Consider the following 17,833-nt stretch of genomic DNA (forward strand, 5'->3'; position numbering starts at 1 on the left):
TTATGCCTCCCTTTTTAGGAAACCTGAGCAGAAGCTGCCCCTTAAGATGGCTGAGCAGTCTGCTGGTGCTGCAACATCCTGACAATTTACTCCTGCTCATTTGCTGCCTACAGTGAAGGCAGACAGCAATCACAGGATCCTCTCTTTTACCTCAAAATGGACCCACACAATGCTTTCCCGTCTCTGTGTGACTCAGGCTGCCTGCCTTCTGTTTCAGGACAGAGCAGCCTGCTGTCATGCTGCTGCTGCTGCTTCCTGCCTGCTGAGGCCCCTGCCCAGTTGTATCAGAATTACTAGCCCTGACAAGTCTCCCTGAGGACAAAGGCAAACCAATCTGCTTCCGTATGGACCTGTGAGTACCAGGTATATTTATATTCCGCTGCTGTGAAAATGCCTGGTGATTTATTAACTTAAACTAATGATCAGATGTAGTGGCAATAATAGTCCATGATATCTGTGTTTAACTAATGGGAATAAAATAGAAATTAAATTACGTGATTTGTTTAATGAAATGAAATGAATGAAATTGGCAATAAAATAATCATGCTTTACAATATGAATTAAATGTTCATTACAGGAGCAGGAACAGCAGTAGTGGTACTTAATGAAAGTTTAATGTTTAGTAAAAATTGAGGGAGGAAATTTGAGACACTGAGACAAAATTTAGGTAATAATCTTTATCTAATTCTCTTAGGAAAAAGGTAAACGGGATATCCTAAGAAAACAATAAAACTACTAAAGTTACATAAGAAATAATACCAAACAGCATGGCGGCGCTGCAGGCTAAACCACAGAAGCCTGTGCTGCAGGGTCAGAAGACCAGCAGTCATAAGATCGAATCCACGTGACGGAGTGAGCTCCCGTCACTTTGTCCCAGCTCCTCGCCAACCTAGCAGTTGGCAAGCATGCAAATGCGAGTAGATAAGTAGGTACCACCTCAGTGGGAAGGTAAAACGGTGTTCCCTAGTCATGCTGGCCACGTGGCAATGGAAACTGTCTTCGGACAAGCGCTGGCTCTACGGCTTGAAAATGGGATGAGCACCGCCCCCTAGAGTCGGACATGACTGGACTAAAACTGTCAAGGGGAACCTTTACCTTTACCCAAAAGCAAGTAGGGCAGCAGCAGCTCAGGCAATGCCCACAAACCTAGGCAAGTACACAGAGTCTCTGCTTCACTCAGTCAGTCAGCAGCAGTGAAGTGTGGGTTTGGGAGAGAGAGAGAGACAAAAACAATGAATCCCCTTTTATAGATCCTCACTGAAAAAAGGGGCAGGTGAGGTCTTTAAGCACATTAACCCACAATGGCTAGAATGTTGGATCTTGTCACATCCCAACAAAAGTTCCACAGCACAGGAATGCACGGTTTGAGAAACCATTACATGAACAGCACCCCAGGTACCTCCTGGATGATAATGTTAATAAGCAACAACCAAAAACGTTGCTTGTATTAGGCCATCTTCAGGTTGAAACTGAGGGATTTGTATGTGCAGTATAGAACCAAGTAATTTGCACTAAACATAATCAGAAAGTAATTATGAACCAAGGTATAAGTTATTTATGTATGTCTTGAATCAAAAGAAATTCTTTTTCATATGAAAACTGGATGCCCCAAGCTAGTATCAACAGATTACACATGGAGGCATAACCAAATTGCAAACATCACTCTTTGGCAATTAACCAAATCATAGAGATTGCTTGCATTTTTTACTCCATATTATAAATTTCACCCACCTCCAGTTTTAGAAAATAAAATTGCAGTACTATATTAGGACAAGCAAGTTACATTTGGTTTTAATAAGCTAGATATTAAACTTCTGGATGAGCAACTAAGAAGAACATACTTTACAGATGTTGGAGTTCCATCAACCAACAGAAAGTACAAAAACTACAAAGTATCATGTTTGTTTGTTTGTTTGTTTGTTTGTTTGTTTGTTTGTTTGTTTGTTTGTTTGTTTGTTTGTTTGTTTGGTTGGTTGGTTGGTTGGTTGGTTGGTTGGTTGGTTGGTTGGTTGGTTGGTTGGTTGGTTGGTTGGTTGGTTGATTTCTACCCTGCCCTCCCTAGATAGCATCTACTTGGGGCGGCTACATACATTAAGGCAAGAGATTAAAAGAATATGGAAGCAAAATCAGGTTTATTCTCTTCCCCATGCTAATTTCAGCAACCAGAAATTAACAACCTATTCCAAAATCTTTGGCTACCATTTTTTAAAAATTGTCAACAGCTGCCCACCTGCTCCCTCAGATTAAAAAATCAGTAATTTTGCATACATGCCACCTAACTTGAAAATCTATAGGCCTTGACCCCTAATTCTTATGTTTGATAATTGTGTCCACCTCCTCCACAAGCAAGGCTGAGGTTGCTTTGATCCAAAATATGAATAAAATAAATGTGCTTGCTTGCAGACACGGAGGCAGAAGCCAGACAAATTAGCAAGAATGTCAAGGAGAAGATAAGGCTGCTACTACTGTAATGAGCAGGAAAAACTGCTGGGATAGCATGCCATTTCTGTCCAAAATGGAATGGGACCAATCTGCTTCAATCCAAAAAATGTTATAGATTTGTCTGAATCAGCCTGCTTTGGTTCATATTTCAGGGTTCAGCCACATAGGTTATACAACCCTAGTGTGAAATGATTACACAGAAAGGCAGCAGACTGAGATGATGTATAAACTGTAGTCAAGTGATGAGCAAAATGTAATACTGTATGTAGGAACTGTGGGAAACTGCACGCCTTGCATAATGCCTAAACTCACCAGGCCATCAGGCAGAATGAGGTGGTCACCTCAGGTGATGGAATGCTGAGAACAGCTGGAGAGTCACCACCTGCTCACTGTTTCCTGAGGCTGGAGCTGCTGCCAATTTCTCTTTGCTAGCCAGGACCTGCTTCTCTCCATATAGTAGCTGCTTCCCACCTGACTACCCAAGAGTCTATATAATGGCCTTGAGGGTCCAAGGCATTATGGGAAAAAGTAGTAAAAACATTGCTTGTTGTAGGTCATATGTATGTATGTATGTATGTATGTATGTATGTATGTATGTATGTATGTATGTATGTGCGTGCGTGCGTGCGTGCGTGCGTGCGTGCGTGCGTGCGTGCGTGCGTGCGTGCGTGCGTGCGTGCGTGCGTGCGTGCGTGCGTGTATGGGCCTCCTCTCCACATAATGCCTTCGCCTAGAGCAGGGGTCTCAAACATGCAGCCTGGGAGCCATTTGCGGCCCGCCGGATGATAGTTTGTGGCCCCCGCCTTGCCTCCCCCCCGAAGCACCCACACGTCCTCTGCTGTCAAGAGTCAAAAAAAGCCTAGCCTCACTCACCAGCTCTCTCCCAAGGCAGCGCGTCTTGCACCCTCCATCCGGAACTGCAGCCTGCCAGCCGGCAGACAAGCAGGCTGGCTGGCAGGCTGCAGTTCCAGATGGAGGGTGCAAGAGGCACTGTCTTGGGGGAGAGTCAGCGAGTGAGGTGCACTGCCAGCCCTTTTCCATGAGCGCACAAGTTGCCACCGAGCGATGCCTGAGAGTGGAACTCGCTCCCATCCCATCCTCGAAGATCGTCTCCAACAGTGCCAACAGCATCTGCCGCCGCCTCTTCCAGGGAAGTGGCTCTCTGGCTCTCTTTCTCTCTTGGCACCCCCAGTACCTGCCTGGCCAGTGGCCATCTCAGCACCCGGCGGTGCTTCCTCTTCCTCCTCCTTGTGTTCATCCTGCTTCAGCCACCTCGGCTCTGGAGGCTGCCTGGACTCGCCTTGCAAAGTTTGCTCCCCTGTCGTGGTGGGGGTAGCTGCTGCTGAGTGCGCCTTTTTTTGAGGGGGGGCTCAGAGGAAGGTTGCTGGACCTCTCTCTGTGTGTGTGTTTGTGTGCATGTGTGTGCATGCACCTTTGGGGGGCGTGCCCCACCAATGGGGGCTTTTCTCCTTTAGCAAGGCGATTCTTTGAGGGTTTTTTAAAAAATCTGATGTGGCCCAGCCTCACCCAGACTCTGCCTCCAGCGGCCCCCAGGTAAATTGAGTTTGAGACCCCTGGCCTAGAGCAATAGTTCCCAAATGTGGGTCCCCAGATGTTCTTGGACAAGTGCCAGAAATTCTGGCCAGCACAGCTAGTGATAGAGGTTTGTGGAAGCTTTAGTCCAAGGACCCAAAATTGAGAACCGCTGGCCTAGAGGATCGTCCAAGAGAGACATACAGTAATTCATTATTCATACATCTCACCAAGAAGTGGCTGGTTGCAGTGTGGAGAGGGGAGGTGACGGCTAGAAGAAAGAAGATTCTACTGCTGCTGTCCTCCTCCTTCCCCTTGTCTTGCTCTGCATAAGGGAGGGGATTACTGGCAGTGCTTCTCTCCCCACTCTGCCTTGGATGGTAGGAGAGTTGGTGCCAACACTGCATAGGGCCAAGCCTTTTATATAACAGTTGAGGGTAGATGCATTTCTAGAGCTCCAAAAGATAAATACAAAGTAACATCATGTCTAGTTCCATGGTCTTCTCCTTCTTACATCATGACCTTCCTCAAGCATACAACATCTCAAGCCAAATAGAAATATATACCATTTTATTTTACTACGAATTTCAAGCTGTGCTGCTTGGTTTGGTTCTTTGCATCCTTGACAACTACTATCACCATGATTATCACTAAAATTGGGGATTTCCTGCCTGCAAGTCTCATCCAAATCAATGAGAGGAAAGATGAGAGAAAAGCGGTGGAGGTGAGAATGTTGTACATGTGCTCATGGCTGTTGTGTTGGATTGTTTTCGGGGGGGGCATTCACAGCTGTGCAGCTCTGTGAGTGTGCAGGGGAAGATCCATTAAAAACGAAGACAACCTGCTTTCCTGTTCACAAATCTAATTAAAACTTCTGCAAGAGAAGAGATGGGAAGGGAAAGGAGGCTGTGTGGGAAAGTGGAATAAAATATTGCAAAAGATGTTCTGCAGTGCTGAAGCCACTCCACCATTGAAAGGCACAGTATCAGGAGGTAAGACCAAGCATGACTGACAGTGTATAGAAACAGCAACCCCTAGAAAAAAGGTTGTCAAACAACTGAATTAGGGAAAAATACACAGGGAGAAATAACATTAGAGTAATCATCAAAAGCAAAGCAAAAAAAAAATGAAAACAGAAAGCCTGGTGCCATCTTACGAGTAAATAGATTTATTTCAGTGGGTGATTTCCTGGATTATAATTCGCACTGACACAAATCTGTTACTCTTTAAAGTGGCATAAAATGTTTGTTGTTTTGTGTGTGTGTGTGTATGTGTATAAAATCAAAACCATTTTGTGGTTTGTGTCTTAAAAAAATAAACATGTTTTGCTCTGAATTAGTGTCCTTCTTTCCTGTTTTGTTGGCCATGGTTTTCGTTAGGGATCACTCTAGCGTGACAGATCTGGGATTATTCCAAGGGTATAGGAATTTGAGGGCTGCTGCCTCTGGTATTTCATATTAATTTTTGTATCCCAGCAGGATACCATTAATGCCATAACCTCCTTCAAAATCCTGGTTGCTTTTAGAGATTATTTCCACTAATCACACGTAGGAGGAATGGAGAGGTTGCTACAACTGTCTCCTTTCCAAAGCATATGATTCATACCCACAATATCTCAAAGGACAGACTATGCAGCAGCTAACTCTGTCGTCATCATTTAGTTGTTTCCGACTCTTCGTGACCCCATGGAACAGAGCATGCCAGGCCCTCCTATCTTCCACTGCCTCCAGTAGTTGTGTCAATTTCATGTTGGTTGCTTCGCAGACACTGTCCAGCCATCTCATCCTCTGTCGTCCCCTTCTCCTCTTGCCATCACACTTTCCTAACATCAAGGTCTTTTCCAAGGAGTCTTCTCTTCTCATCAGATGGCCAAAGTACTGAAGCCTAAAGCTCTGGTTAAAAGAAGACTAATTTTAACCCAACGGTGTACCCCTATCTACACACCCTTAGAGATGAGTGGTCTTTCTTTGCACGTAGACACACACAGGATGGTGCCCAACAACAGGCCCTTTTAACTACAAATGACATTTAACAAGTCACTCATCAACATCTCTCACAAAGTTGCCATCTGAGAAATTGATGGTATCCTTTAGACTTTGCCCAGAAACTAGACAAGTGACTTTTTGGGGATGACAACCAATCTGAATTCCCTACCAAAGATGGCTAGTACTTAAATTTATTAGGAAATGTAATCTAAAATGGCAACTCTTCGAATCTATGGTTCAGTCTGGGTCACCAATCATATGCACTCCCTACTGCACACACAACAGTACACGAAAACTGTATTTCATAGCTTTATGACATCGATGTCCCTCTAAAGCATTTTGGTTTCGTTGCAATTTTGCGATAGCGTAGGTGGCTTCGAGTGATTTTAGCATAAAAAGAAAAGTGTGGCGGGGGAGCACATTACATTTTTGTGTATAGAAGGAGAAGGCATTAAATGTTTCCATTAGTTGCCATAGGGATGGGCAGAAGTTCAGTTTAAATGACAGCTTCTTGCTGCTTGAGGGCATTTTAAAAAGAAAGCATTGCAGCATTTATTATGACTATTATTATTATTATTACTTGAAGGAAGAGGTATGCTCAAGGGAATGTTTCTTTTACAAAGGGGACACCTCAGTACACACCCTTGCATAAAATTAAACCTAAGGTAGAATGCATGCCTTGCATTCAAGTCCTGGTTAACCTGCTTAATCCCAGGCACTTCCAAGGGAGAAGGCCTCTCCGAAAGCTTGTCTGAATGCTCTTTCCAGCCACTGTAGAAAAGATTGGGTTAGATGGAACAGAGGGAACAGGAGTCATTGGTGCAACACATGACTGAGCCTGAAATATTACTTTTTAAAAGTAATTAGTTACAATCCCAAGACTTCCCAAAGGTATCTATTGTTATAATTACAACAGTCAAGTAACTTTTTCCTTTCTTGTAATAGGACAGTTACTACAGATGTATGAAGGTAGGCAAGCATTTCTTTTTCCTTTTTTTTAATTAGTAAAATCAGTCCATGCTTATCAAACATTGTGATACATCGGTTTAATTTATATCCATTTGTTGATACAGATTAGGGCCTAATCTCTACACCACGTTCCTAACCATTGATAGAACAGATTCCACATTTGAAAATATTCTGAATCTTCCTTCTCTTTAATTTTCAATGTAAGTCTGTCCATTTCTGCACAGTCCAAAATCTTCTTAATTATTTCTTCATCTGTAGGTATTCCTTGATTTTTCCAATGTTGTGCTAGTACGATCCTGGCTGCTTGTCAAAATCTGGACTGTTAAATATACGTGCCCTGTATGGAGAGATCTGAGGGCGTGATGCAATTAAGAAACATTTAAAAGAATTCATAATACTTTTAAACGCTTCAAAACTGTATAACAACTGGAACAAAACTGCAAGATTGAAATCCGGACCATGAATGCTTCTGTGAACAAGGAGGTTTTGCTGCTGAAATGAAAACAATGTCAGCACCAGTTGAGCTTGCAAGGGGAAGGTATGCTTTAGCCTGGATGTACATTTGGGAAAGCTTCTTCCGCATCTCTCATATGCAAATATATATGGGGAGAGATGTTCTTTTAAATATCAAATTCCCCAAGCCATTTAGAGTTCTAAAACTCATCCAATTATGAAACAGAGACCAAAGTCTCAAGTGGTATTGAAAACACGCAGCTTTATTACAGTTTGACCATGCCCAATATGTTTCAACCTGTTTATGGCCTTTCTTCACAGAAAACCAAGAGGGACAGCACAGTAAGAACATTCAAATTCTCAAACTCATTTTTCCATCATATTACATTGCATCATCATACATTTTCCCATCACATGACATTACCCTAAAATTGGCAATTTTGAATGAATGTTGTGGAAAGTATAGAAAACAGGTACCCTAGGTTTGCTATTCACTAGAAATTTATATCCTAAATTACTAATGCCACCTAGAAATAAACCTTCCTCCAGAGTGATCTTGATCTTTTTAGTCAGTTGACTTAAATTTCCTCCTCATAGTCTGCAGTGTTTTGGATAACTATAGAACCTGACTTGCCAGCTCACTTTACAACAATGGAGGGCTTAGAAGGAAGAGCCTTTAAAGCACACCATTCTGTTCCATTCATGGTTTGCTAAAGTGATCTCTTGAAATTTTTCCAAATCCCACATTACCAGTTTCTCAAAACTGCCCTAGCCAGATATGGGTTATCAGGTGGCATAAGAAAGATTCATCATTAATTTTATTTTTTCAGTTTTGCAGACTGGCCTGCTGACTTACCAAAATACTTCCACAATTATATAAATATAAATCAAGCCTTACTTGAATGGGATCATGGTGAGGAACAGGCAAACAAAGGCAGTTTCATATAGGGCTTTCTCTATCGCCAACACTTTTACAGGCAACAATTTAAAACGGATTATGCATTCAAAATTACATCGGCATAGATCACCTGCACAACAAATGCCTTCCTGAAGTGCCCAACTAGAAACTCACCCCCCTCATCTTGAGTGATGTACCCCACCAGGGATGGACAGCTTGGGTGGATCCAGGGGTCCAGCTTTGGCTCCCCCTTGAGAGCCACTGGGGCTGCACCTTCACTAAAAGTGAGCTTTTTACCATTTCCCCACAAACTTGAAAGCATTAGAAGTTTTTTTGAGGGCACTCTTACCCTAAAGCAGAGCCTAGTGCCTTTCCTTAGAAGAGATGCGCCACTTCTGGAGGCACCCAGGAATGTGTTCCTCCTTGTTCTGAAGCCAAAATAACGTTATCGCACCCCCAATTGGTGGCAATCAGGAGCTCTGGAGATGATAAAATAAGCTTGTGTTCCATGAGCTGCATGTTGTCCAACCTGATGTACATCAACACATATAAGAGGGAAGGGACAACACACAGCAACAGCATGTACACTGCTGCACGTAACAAGCACAATGTGATGGCATGCATGGGATAGCAAAGCACAGAATTGTTATATATGAAAAAACTGTAAATAAATTGGCTTTAAATAAGAATAAGATGGCTAATTTTCTAGATGTCCCCACCATCAACCATACCGCACAGTAAGTGCATCCTTAACATGACTGTGAGAAGTCTCCACAACCGTTTGGGGTTTTTTTTTGGTTGTTGGGTGTTTTTGTGGTTTTTTTGTGCCAAAACCAGAAGTTACAGCAACCAGCATTAACCAGTTCCTTGTAATTATCCCACTGCCTGCCTTCTTCATACCTGTCACATTTATCAAAGAAAAAGCATGTCAGTGTGGGATTTTCAAGGTGCTACTTATTTTCTATTATATCCTCCTAACAGAGATGTTGAATTAAACTGTGAGATAGCTCAGTGGTTTAGGCAGAGCCAGAGGATGGGTGTTCGGTTCCCCACGGCGCCTCCTTGACAGGGGCTGGTCTCCACGATCCATGGGGTCCTTTCCAGCCCTGCAGTTTTAAGATTATAGAAGACTGAGAGTTTTTTTTTAAAATCTACCGTTCCTCATTTGCTCCTCATTTCTGGTTGAGGAATTCATAACAGGATAATTCCCAAAGCTGAAGAAACAAATGACATCCCCTAACACAGAACCCAGGCTTAGGGCTTTGGGGTTTTGTGGCTGTTCCTTATGTCAGTCACAAGGGTGGAAAGGAAGCTCGCTGTGCTGCTTGTCACTACCTTGCCCTTTGAAGACTATTGTTTGAAGCCATACTCAATGTCTCCATTATCAAGATGTACTGGCAGTGTCACAATGAATATTATGCAACATGCAAATGAAGGGAATTACAGAGGACCTGGTTTCAGAACAATTGCTTTTGTTTCCTCGCTAAGTTAGAGAGGACTTGTTTTGACAGAAAGAAAACTGGGGCAAAAAAAATATGCCCAACACAATCTGTTTTCAAAGTCTTTGGATCACTGAGAAAATCTCCATTCACTTTAATGGGATAAAATCCTTGACCAAAAAAAAAAAGTAATTAAGTATGAAAATAAAAGTTTATTCCTCACACAGAATACTATGACACATCAAAGAGTAACTGGTTTATTTGTTTCCCCCTTTCCTAGCCCTCTTCAAATGCATCCCATGGATGCGGGACATGGTAAATTTACAAATTTGTGGAGTTGCCCCTACCATTCTAATTAATGGGCAAAAAATATAAAGCTGACATATTAGATCAGACCTGGGCAAAGTGTGGCCCAAGAGCCGCTCCTGTCCGGCCCGCGGGCAGTTTTGAACATCAAAACCATTTATGGCTTTTTGTCTAAAGTTGATCAATTGCTTATCTTTAACATACCGCAAAAAAGCTCTTTAGTATTTGTGAAGAACAACAGGTTTAGAATACAAACAATCATAACATCACTGTTTCATTTTATTTTTAAGTAAACTTGGTTCAGCCCCCAAACACAGTTCAGATTTTTCATGTGGCCCCCCTATATAAATTAATTGCCCACCCCTGTATTAGATAAAGGTATCCAAAGGCAAAATAGTCTGTTCATGCAGACTAAGATAAAGGTTCCCCTTGACAATTTTTGTCCAGTCGTGTTCGACTCTAGGGGGCGGTGCTCATCCCCGTTTCCAAGCCATAGAGCCAGCGTTTGTCCGAAGACAATCTTCCGTGGTCACGTGGCCAGTGTGACTTAGACACGGAACGCTGTTACCTTCCCACCGAGGTGTTCCCTATTTATCTACTTGCATTTTGCATGCTTTCGAACCGCTAGGTTGGCGGGAGCTCATGCAGACTAGGTATCACATTAACAACGCCCTAGAGTACAAAATCTTCTATGGCAAACTTGTCTTCAGAACTAATGCCAGAATCCTGCTAGCAAACACAGAGTGTGAGGGTTACATACATGCTCAGAGTGCTCTGCATTCACCCCATTGAAAACCACATGGATTTTCATCTGCTGAAGGGATTACTGGACTCTTCTTATGCAAACAGAAGGAAAAGAAGAACTGTGCATGGAATGAGCCACTTTGCCCCTGATTAATAAGCAGCAAGATACCAGCACAAATCTTTAACTTATTACTAACCTTACAGGTGCTTGCAGGAATACAGATGGCATGCTTCCGAATACCCATTTGCCAGGGATGGGGAAAGTTACTACTACTACTAAGACTAAAACTCTTAGAATACCATATACAAACAGTATTGCAAAAAGAGACTACAACAGGAGGGGGCTCCTGAGTTCCTCTCCTGCTTGTGGGTTCTCAACAGGGCCCCAGGTTGATCACTGTAGGAAACTGGATTTTAGATTAGGCAGCACTTGATAGAATTGTTGGGAAGAGGGGGACCCTTCCCCTGATCACAAGCTGTTGCTTATGCTAGACAGGCATTTGAACATGCAAGGAACATGTGTAAAGCTATCCCAAACTCTACTTGGCAGCAATAACAGAGAGTTATGTGTGGCACCCTTAATTCTAAACAGATTTATTATATTTGTGAAGGCTTTCACGTCTGGGGTCTAATGGTTGTTGTGGGTTTTTCGGGCTCTTTGGCCATGTTCAGAACTTCAACAAAAAAAGAGAAAAGTTTGAAACTCAACAAAACTTGGCTCCCAGCTCTCAAAAATACAGCGTGCAAAAGGTCAACGAACTCTACCCAGCCACAAGGACAGGGGATCACTACACACAAAAGACCAGCTAATGACACCCATCAACCACAGTGACAGATAATCTCTTCTCCTTATCACAACAGTACACCCACAACAAGACACACTAATCACCCATTTACAGAAAAAGACAAAAGCCTATCTCACAGCCATAAATACTGCACTCCCAAGCCAACTACACCAGAGCACAGAGTGCTGAAGATGCCGGCCACAGAGACTAGTGAAACATTAGGAAGAACAACCTTCAGAACACAGCCAAAGAGCCCGAAAAACCCACAACAACCAACAGATTTATTATAGCCTGAGCTTTTGTGGACACACAGTACTCTTCCTCCAGTGCTTGGAGAGCCATCGTGGTGCTTCAGGCATTGACATATGCTGGAGTGGCACATGGTCCCAGCTGGGGAGTAGGGGTGCCTCATCCTCAAATTTCTATGTGGACAAAGGTTCACCTATGGGTGTACAGATAAAACATGTATGGTGGGAGGCGAGGTCTGGGCCAGTTGCCAGAGGTTTGAGAACAGCAGGAAAAACTGTCACTGTACAGTATTGAATGTGCAAGAATTAGATGGCCAAGCTCCTATTAGGCCTGCGGAGTGCAGTGGCTTCATACTGTCTACCAATTACAGGGGCTGGTTTGTGCCTTCAGGAGCCTAGAATACACCTAACTAGGTTAGGTCTCAACCATAAGGATTCTAGTTTTAGCTCAAGAAAACTTGACAGCTTTTTCCTTCAGCGCTCTGTTATACCACCACTCTGAAAGTAGACTTGTGTCATCTGTAATTCTTTATTTATGCTATTGCCTGGACACATCTGTATGTTTTTATTGTGTGATCTCTGAAACATCTCACATGTTAGAGTATTGAACAAATACTGAACAAAGCACCAACCTTTAGCCTTTTAAGCACAAAATACATAATAGCAGCAGCTTATAGGTATTCTTGACAGCTAAGTGGCTTAAAACTTTGACTCCCTACCCCCCCCCCCTTTCCTTCTGAATCTCTCACTCAGGAAACAACTGCCTGTAATAATCACCTTCCCTACATGTTTCTTCAGCCGCCCATTCAGTTCTCTCTCCTACTTTCTTTTGGGCTAATATTAGTGTTTGTCAGCAGCAAGATCCTTTCCCTTTTCTTTCTAGGCTCTGAGTCATTATGGCAACAGTTACATTCACAATAAAAAGTGCAGAGTGGAGAAAGGTGGGAAAATCTGTTGCCAGCATGTAAGTGCATGCTTTAAAGCCATAAGCCAACTCTCTCAGAAATGCCAGGCACCCAGTTATTGTCCCTTTCTGTTTGAATGGTGGATTATTAAATTTGCCATTTTGGAATCTGGGGGGTGTTTGTGTGTGCAAGCACATTTTAATAAGAACAGTACTTTTTCTGCATGAAGTAGAAGAAAACAAAATGTATTAGAGGGGCTAAATTGGGGAATGGGTTTGTCATTTAGGATTGCCAAATGTTCCTTAATATGAACGGCATCCTCTTACTGTATTTAGGCTGAATGTTCTGGAACTACAAAATTTCCCTCTTCAGAGAACAGAATGGCTATTCTGCATAGAAATGCACAGGGCACTCCAAGTTCTTTGTCATACTTCTTTATTATACTTAGATGCTAATCCCAAATTTAATCTCACAACCACCATGGCTATTTTGCTGGCTGGGGCGGCCCACAAGATGTCACCCCTCCTTTGATCGACATAAAGAAGCAAGCTGGGCTGATAGATTCGTCTTATTTCAGCACATAATGAGAGGAGGTTTGATGATGTCATTCTGTCCCTTAGAAACGCATCACTGTCATGATGATCTCTCTTGGCTAATAATGGATTTAGATCAAATGACATCAGCGGGTTTTAAATAGATGACTAAAGTAAAACTGGAAACGTGGTACATTTCTATCCTTGACAAATACATGTCTAATCATAAACACCTTTCCAATGGGACAGGACCACCTTTGTATGAGGAAGAACACATATTGACACCTCTTCTGATTTTCAATTTGTTGTTTGCCTCTGTGAAATCTTCCAAGGACACAACTCTTAAGGATCATCAGCTTCAGGGGAAGAGAACGAAGCTTTAATGCTCCATTAAAATCAGCGTCGCTTGGAAATGCTTCACTTCATTGAATCTCACACTTTGTCTGGATTGTGTTGTAAGTGTGAAATTCTGTGGCTGGGATTCAAAAAAGAATTCCCCTCATGCATATCCTTGGGGGATTTGAGATCTAACAACTGTCTTCCCGTGCCATATAATAAATTATTTTTGAAACTGAGGGAATCTATAATTATCCATGCAAGTTTGTTTCAAAATTGAGGCAGTTGATAATTATACATTTAGGTTTGTTGCATAACATCCAAAACCTTATTGGTGTCTGTGTATGTTTTGAGCTACTTGCGCAGTTAGTTCTGGCTAACTAATGAAGTGCCGGGCTGTGCCAGTCACATGCCTGATCATGCATCCAGTTGTGCAACTGAGATGCAACCCAGCACCTCTCCATTAGCCATAATTAGTGGTGGCAAGCTACATAGATCTTATGAGAAAAACAGTAACAAGCCAGCCAAAGATTAAAAGAAGAAGAAAACACCACTATATTTGGCCTAGTGTCACATTTTGTACAAAGCTCACTAACCTTCTAATTGCTTAAGTGGGAGGAACGGCCCACCCTACACGGCTGACAAAGGGTGCAGTTTCATTGGCAATCAGAACTGCCGTTAAATTGATTTGAGCAGTATTTAAATTGATTCATAAATTCCCAGGCACATGACACACAGGTGAAATCAATTTATATGGGCTGCAATGCAATTTTTTTCAACCGGCCAGCAGGAGCTTTTAAAAATACTTCTAAATCGATTCAATTCAGTGTGGTTTTGTGAATATGAACACTGATGTCATTTTAATTTTTACCTCTGTGGATTTTGGGTGGTAGGGGCACTGCCATTTTTTCTTTAAATTGTTTTTTTTTATTCTTTCCTAAAATGTTTATCACTGTATCCCTTCATCAATATGTTTCGTATTACAACCACCTACCTCATTCTCTCCATTCAGCCAATGAAGGACCTGGCAGAGCAGCAGAAGACCAGTGAGCACAGAGCAGGCATAGAGCTAGTGTGGAGGGGGATGCAAATGCAACCTGCAGGCCATTCCTGCTGCTGCCCCCCCCCCCAGTCCCAGAGAAAAATCATCCAGGAGAGCGGTACAATGGCTGAAGGTCCACTCTCCATTTTTCCATCATTAATTCCCTCCAGAGTTTCCTCCAGAGTTTCTAGCAACTATTATGATACCAGATGGTGCCTTGTGGACACTCTCGTTAGCAATATATCACTTAATTTTAAAAAAAATCAAAGTCTTTAACAACAGCGTGCTCCTAAAACAGAAAGGAAATGAGTCGATTTCACTGTAGCATCGCCAACCTAGTTTTAATTACCAGAAATACATTGATTTACTTTCAGTTAAAAGTTAGCACAGCTACCAGTTTATATACCACATGACTTGAACCAATATTTAAAAAAAAGGTGTAACAGGAATCAATTCACATTTCCAGTGGGACTGCACCCACTGAAATTCTGTGCCAAAGGATTTTAAAAGCAGGGTGCCGCATCCTTGAGTGAAATGACAAATCAGGTTGCTCGGGTCATCACTTAGAATACAGAGACAAGAAAAGCTGTGTTTATTTGACAGGAAAAGAAGACAAACGCAAGGAGATTGATGTTTTAGAAACGGAGGGGTAGGTCAAGCCCCAGAGGAGATACAGAAGCTGCTACAGGCTGAAGAAAAGCAAACATGACAGAGCAGACAGCAAACCTGAGGAGAAAGGTGGTTGTGGGCAGAGATGGGGAAAGTTGCTCTTTTGCACTACGTAACCCAGAATAACCTAACCCACATGTCCAGTGGCTGCTGAAAGGCAGACACTGCAAAGAAAGGCAAATGAAAAAGGCAAAGAGCTGCAGGAAGAAGTGGCCAAGGAGGAAAATCTCAGGAGTGGACCTAAGGAAAGGGGTTTACTTTGGCAGGCAAGAAAATACTGGAAACAGTGCCGTCGGCAAAAGAAGCAATAAAGCAATGGGAGAAAGATTGTTTGCCATTTCTTTCAACGTGCAGATTCTTATAATAAAGGATTATCAGAACAGGATCCAGTTGGGTTGGGTCCCCCCTCATCCCTCCAAATAATTGACAATTTGCCTGAGTAACTGTGTTGCCAAGCATTTTCAAATGGAGGGAGGAAAAATCAAGAGAGAGAGAGAGAGATGGGGAAGGGAAGGAGGGGGGAGCCACTCTGCATTTCATTCTAGAAAATAACTACCAATTATAATTATTCACCCGTTTTCTGGCTCAGAAGAGGTGGGGTTTCTTCAAGCCATCCAGCACATTTTGTCATCATTAGAAAATACTCCACACCTTTTTACAGAGCACTGGAGGAGACACAGGAATAAATTTTAATACAAATTAAATTGAAGGGGTAACAGTATGGGGACAGATAAACCAGGAATATAAAGCTTCCCTTCCCCTCTCCCATTCTTCTTAAATTAGCAGGCAAATGTGTTTTGCAAAAAGGGGGCTTCCCATACATCTGTGCAAAGGAGTTCCAAATTCATCATCATAAACAGCAAGTTCATTGCTGTTTTTCTCCTAATTTCTCTATTAAGATCAAAGTAAGAATTAGAAGTGTCTGGATTTGGAAGCGATTTCAAAGGTTGCTTAGCTTTTACTTCATGGTATGCAGTAGGATGCCAGAAGGACTGTAATATTGGTAAGTACTTTTTGTCTATCAGCGAAGTTGTGTATGTGTTTGTGTGTTTTAATCTACGTGGGTCATTCCTAGTCTTCATCCAAATACACATATTAGAAAAGCTCCATTATGTACCCTTTGTATTTCAGAAATTCATTGTTAATATACTGAGGCAGATCTTAGTGTTTCTACCTCCAAAATCGAGATTGATGTTTTCAAATGTGCATGAGAGAGTTTGAACCTTTGTACTCACTGGGCATGGTAATACTGGGTATGCATTCCTTTCTGTATGGTATTACAGAACAGAAAGGAAGGGGGAGAGAGCCTTAAATAGCCAACAGTAGCTCTTGATAAGAACAGATAGGGTCACTGAAGCATTTCATTGCATTATTCATCACTTTGCATTTAACTGTAAGATAACTTTCTAGTCCCATTACTCTTGTGGCAAACAGTATATGTGGGGAGGGGACATGCTCATGGGAGTAAACAATGAAGTAAGAATAAGTGTTAATAAGAATTAACCATTGCAGCCTTTGTATATGAATATACTGTATGTATGTGTATGTATATAACCTTAGGCAAAAGAAAATAAAGATCAGGAATGGAGAAGAGAAATATTTATAGACTATAACGGAAAGCACTAGAATATAATATGTATGTTTTCCTCCTCAAACTTCCTTGGGGAACTTTGATTACAAGAGAGAGCTGGTGGTCTGCTCATCTCAAGGAGAGGATGAGTGGGTGTAGAGAAGAGGGAAGTGTTACCTTTGGTTGCTTAGTAACATCTCCTGGCTGTTCTGGTATCAGATAAAAGAAGTCCAGTCGATGTTATACATTATTCATCTGAGTTCCAATCAAACAATCAAAATTATTTGCTTACACTGGAGGACATTTAGCCACATCAAAAGAACTCTCACTGGAAACACCAAGACCTTTCATCACCAGCAGGAATCTCTCGATACCTGCTTTTGCAGTAAGTATTATTTGGTGTTCCGTAGAAGCTGCAGAAAAGCCATCTAAAGGAATTACAGAAGTTTTTTTTCCCTTTCTGGTAAGGCTGCAAATATTAAAAGAGTCTCGTGGTAACTGACCAAAAGGAGTTAAGGGTGGAAAACTGTAGTGCAGTTAAGAAAGAGATTGGCTATTTGATAGAGACACTTTTAAAGAAATGCTGGGGAAAATGTGAAAAATGTGTTTAGCTAGCTTTTTAATTTAAAAAAAGTGGTGTCCAATAAAATACAGGTCTATGTATAGTGCTTAATACTGGGTTCTGAATATGTAAGTGTACCTGCTCTGAAGGAAAAGGAAACCGGGCAATCTGTGGAAGGTTAGAAAGTTCAAGGATCACTGAAAATGAACATGCCAAATATATGCTGTATGTGCACAGAATGTGCTACTAACCCTCCTGCACTATACAGATGATCAAGAGATTGCTATCACCAAAAACCTACAGAAGAAATCATTCACAGCTTGCCGGTGATAACTGTTTTCTCCAGTATTTTACAAGCTGGCAATGTGAACTCGTGTTCATCTTTTCTGTTGCCCTATTTTATAATTTTTATTT

At 42.0% G+C, this 17,833-nt stretch overlaps 1 protein-coding gene across 6 annotated transcripts in view; it reads left to right on the forward strand.

Moving 5' to 3' along the window:
* The first annotated feature begins 15,793 nt into the window (after nucleotides 1-15,793).
* The window catches only part of PHACTR1 (phosphatase and actin regulator 1), a 325,437-nt gene continuing 323,397 nt past the window's right edge, over nucleotides 15,794-17,833 (forward strand). For 2 of the 6 annotated variants that reach the window (XM_072998617.2, XM_072998621.2), the window contains exon 1: nucleotides 15,794-16,290. The gene's annotated coding sequence lies outside the window, so the exon portion shown is untranslated. Of the gene's footprint in view, nucleotides 16,291-17,049; nucleotides 17,321-17,833 lie in introns of those variants that run through there. The other 4 variants (XM_072998618.2, XM_078393443.1, XM_072998619.2 and 1 more) reach the window with 2 other exon arrangements.

The sequence above is a fragment of the Pogona vitticeps genome, chromosome 4, assembly GCF_051106095.1.
Source record: "Pogona vitticeps strain Pit_001003342236 chromosome 4, PviZW2.1, whole genome shotgun sequence".
In the NCBI taxonomy this organism is placed as follows: domain Eukaryota; kingdom Metazoa; phylum Chordata; class Lepidosauria; order Squamata; family Agamidae; genus Pogona; species Pogona vitticeps.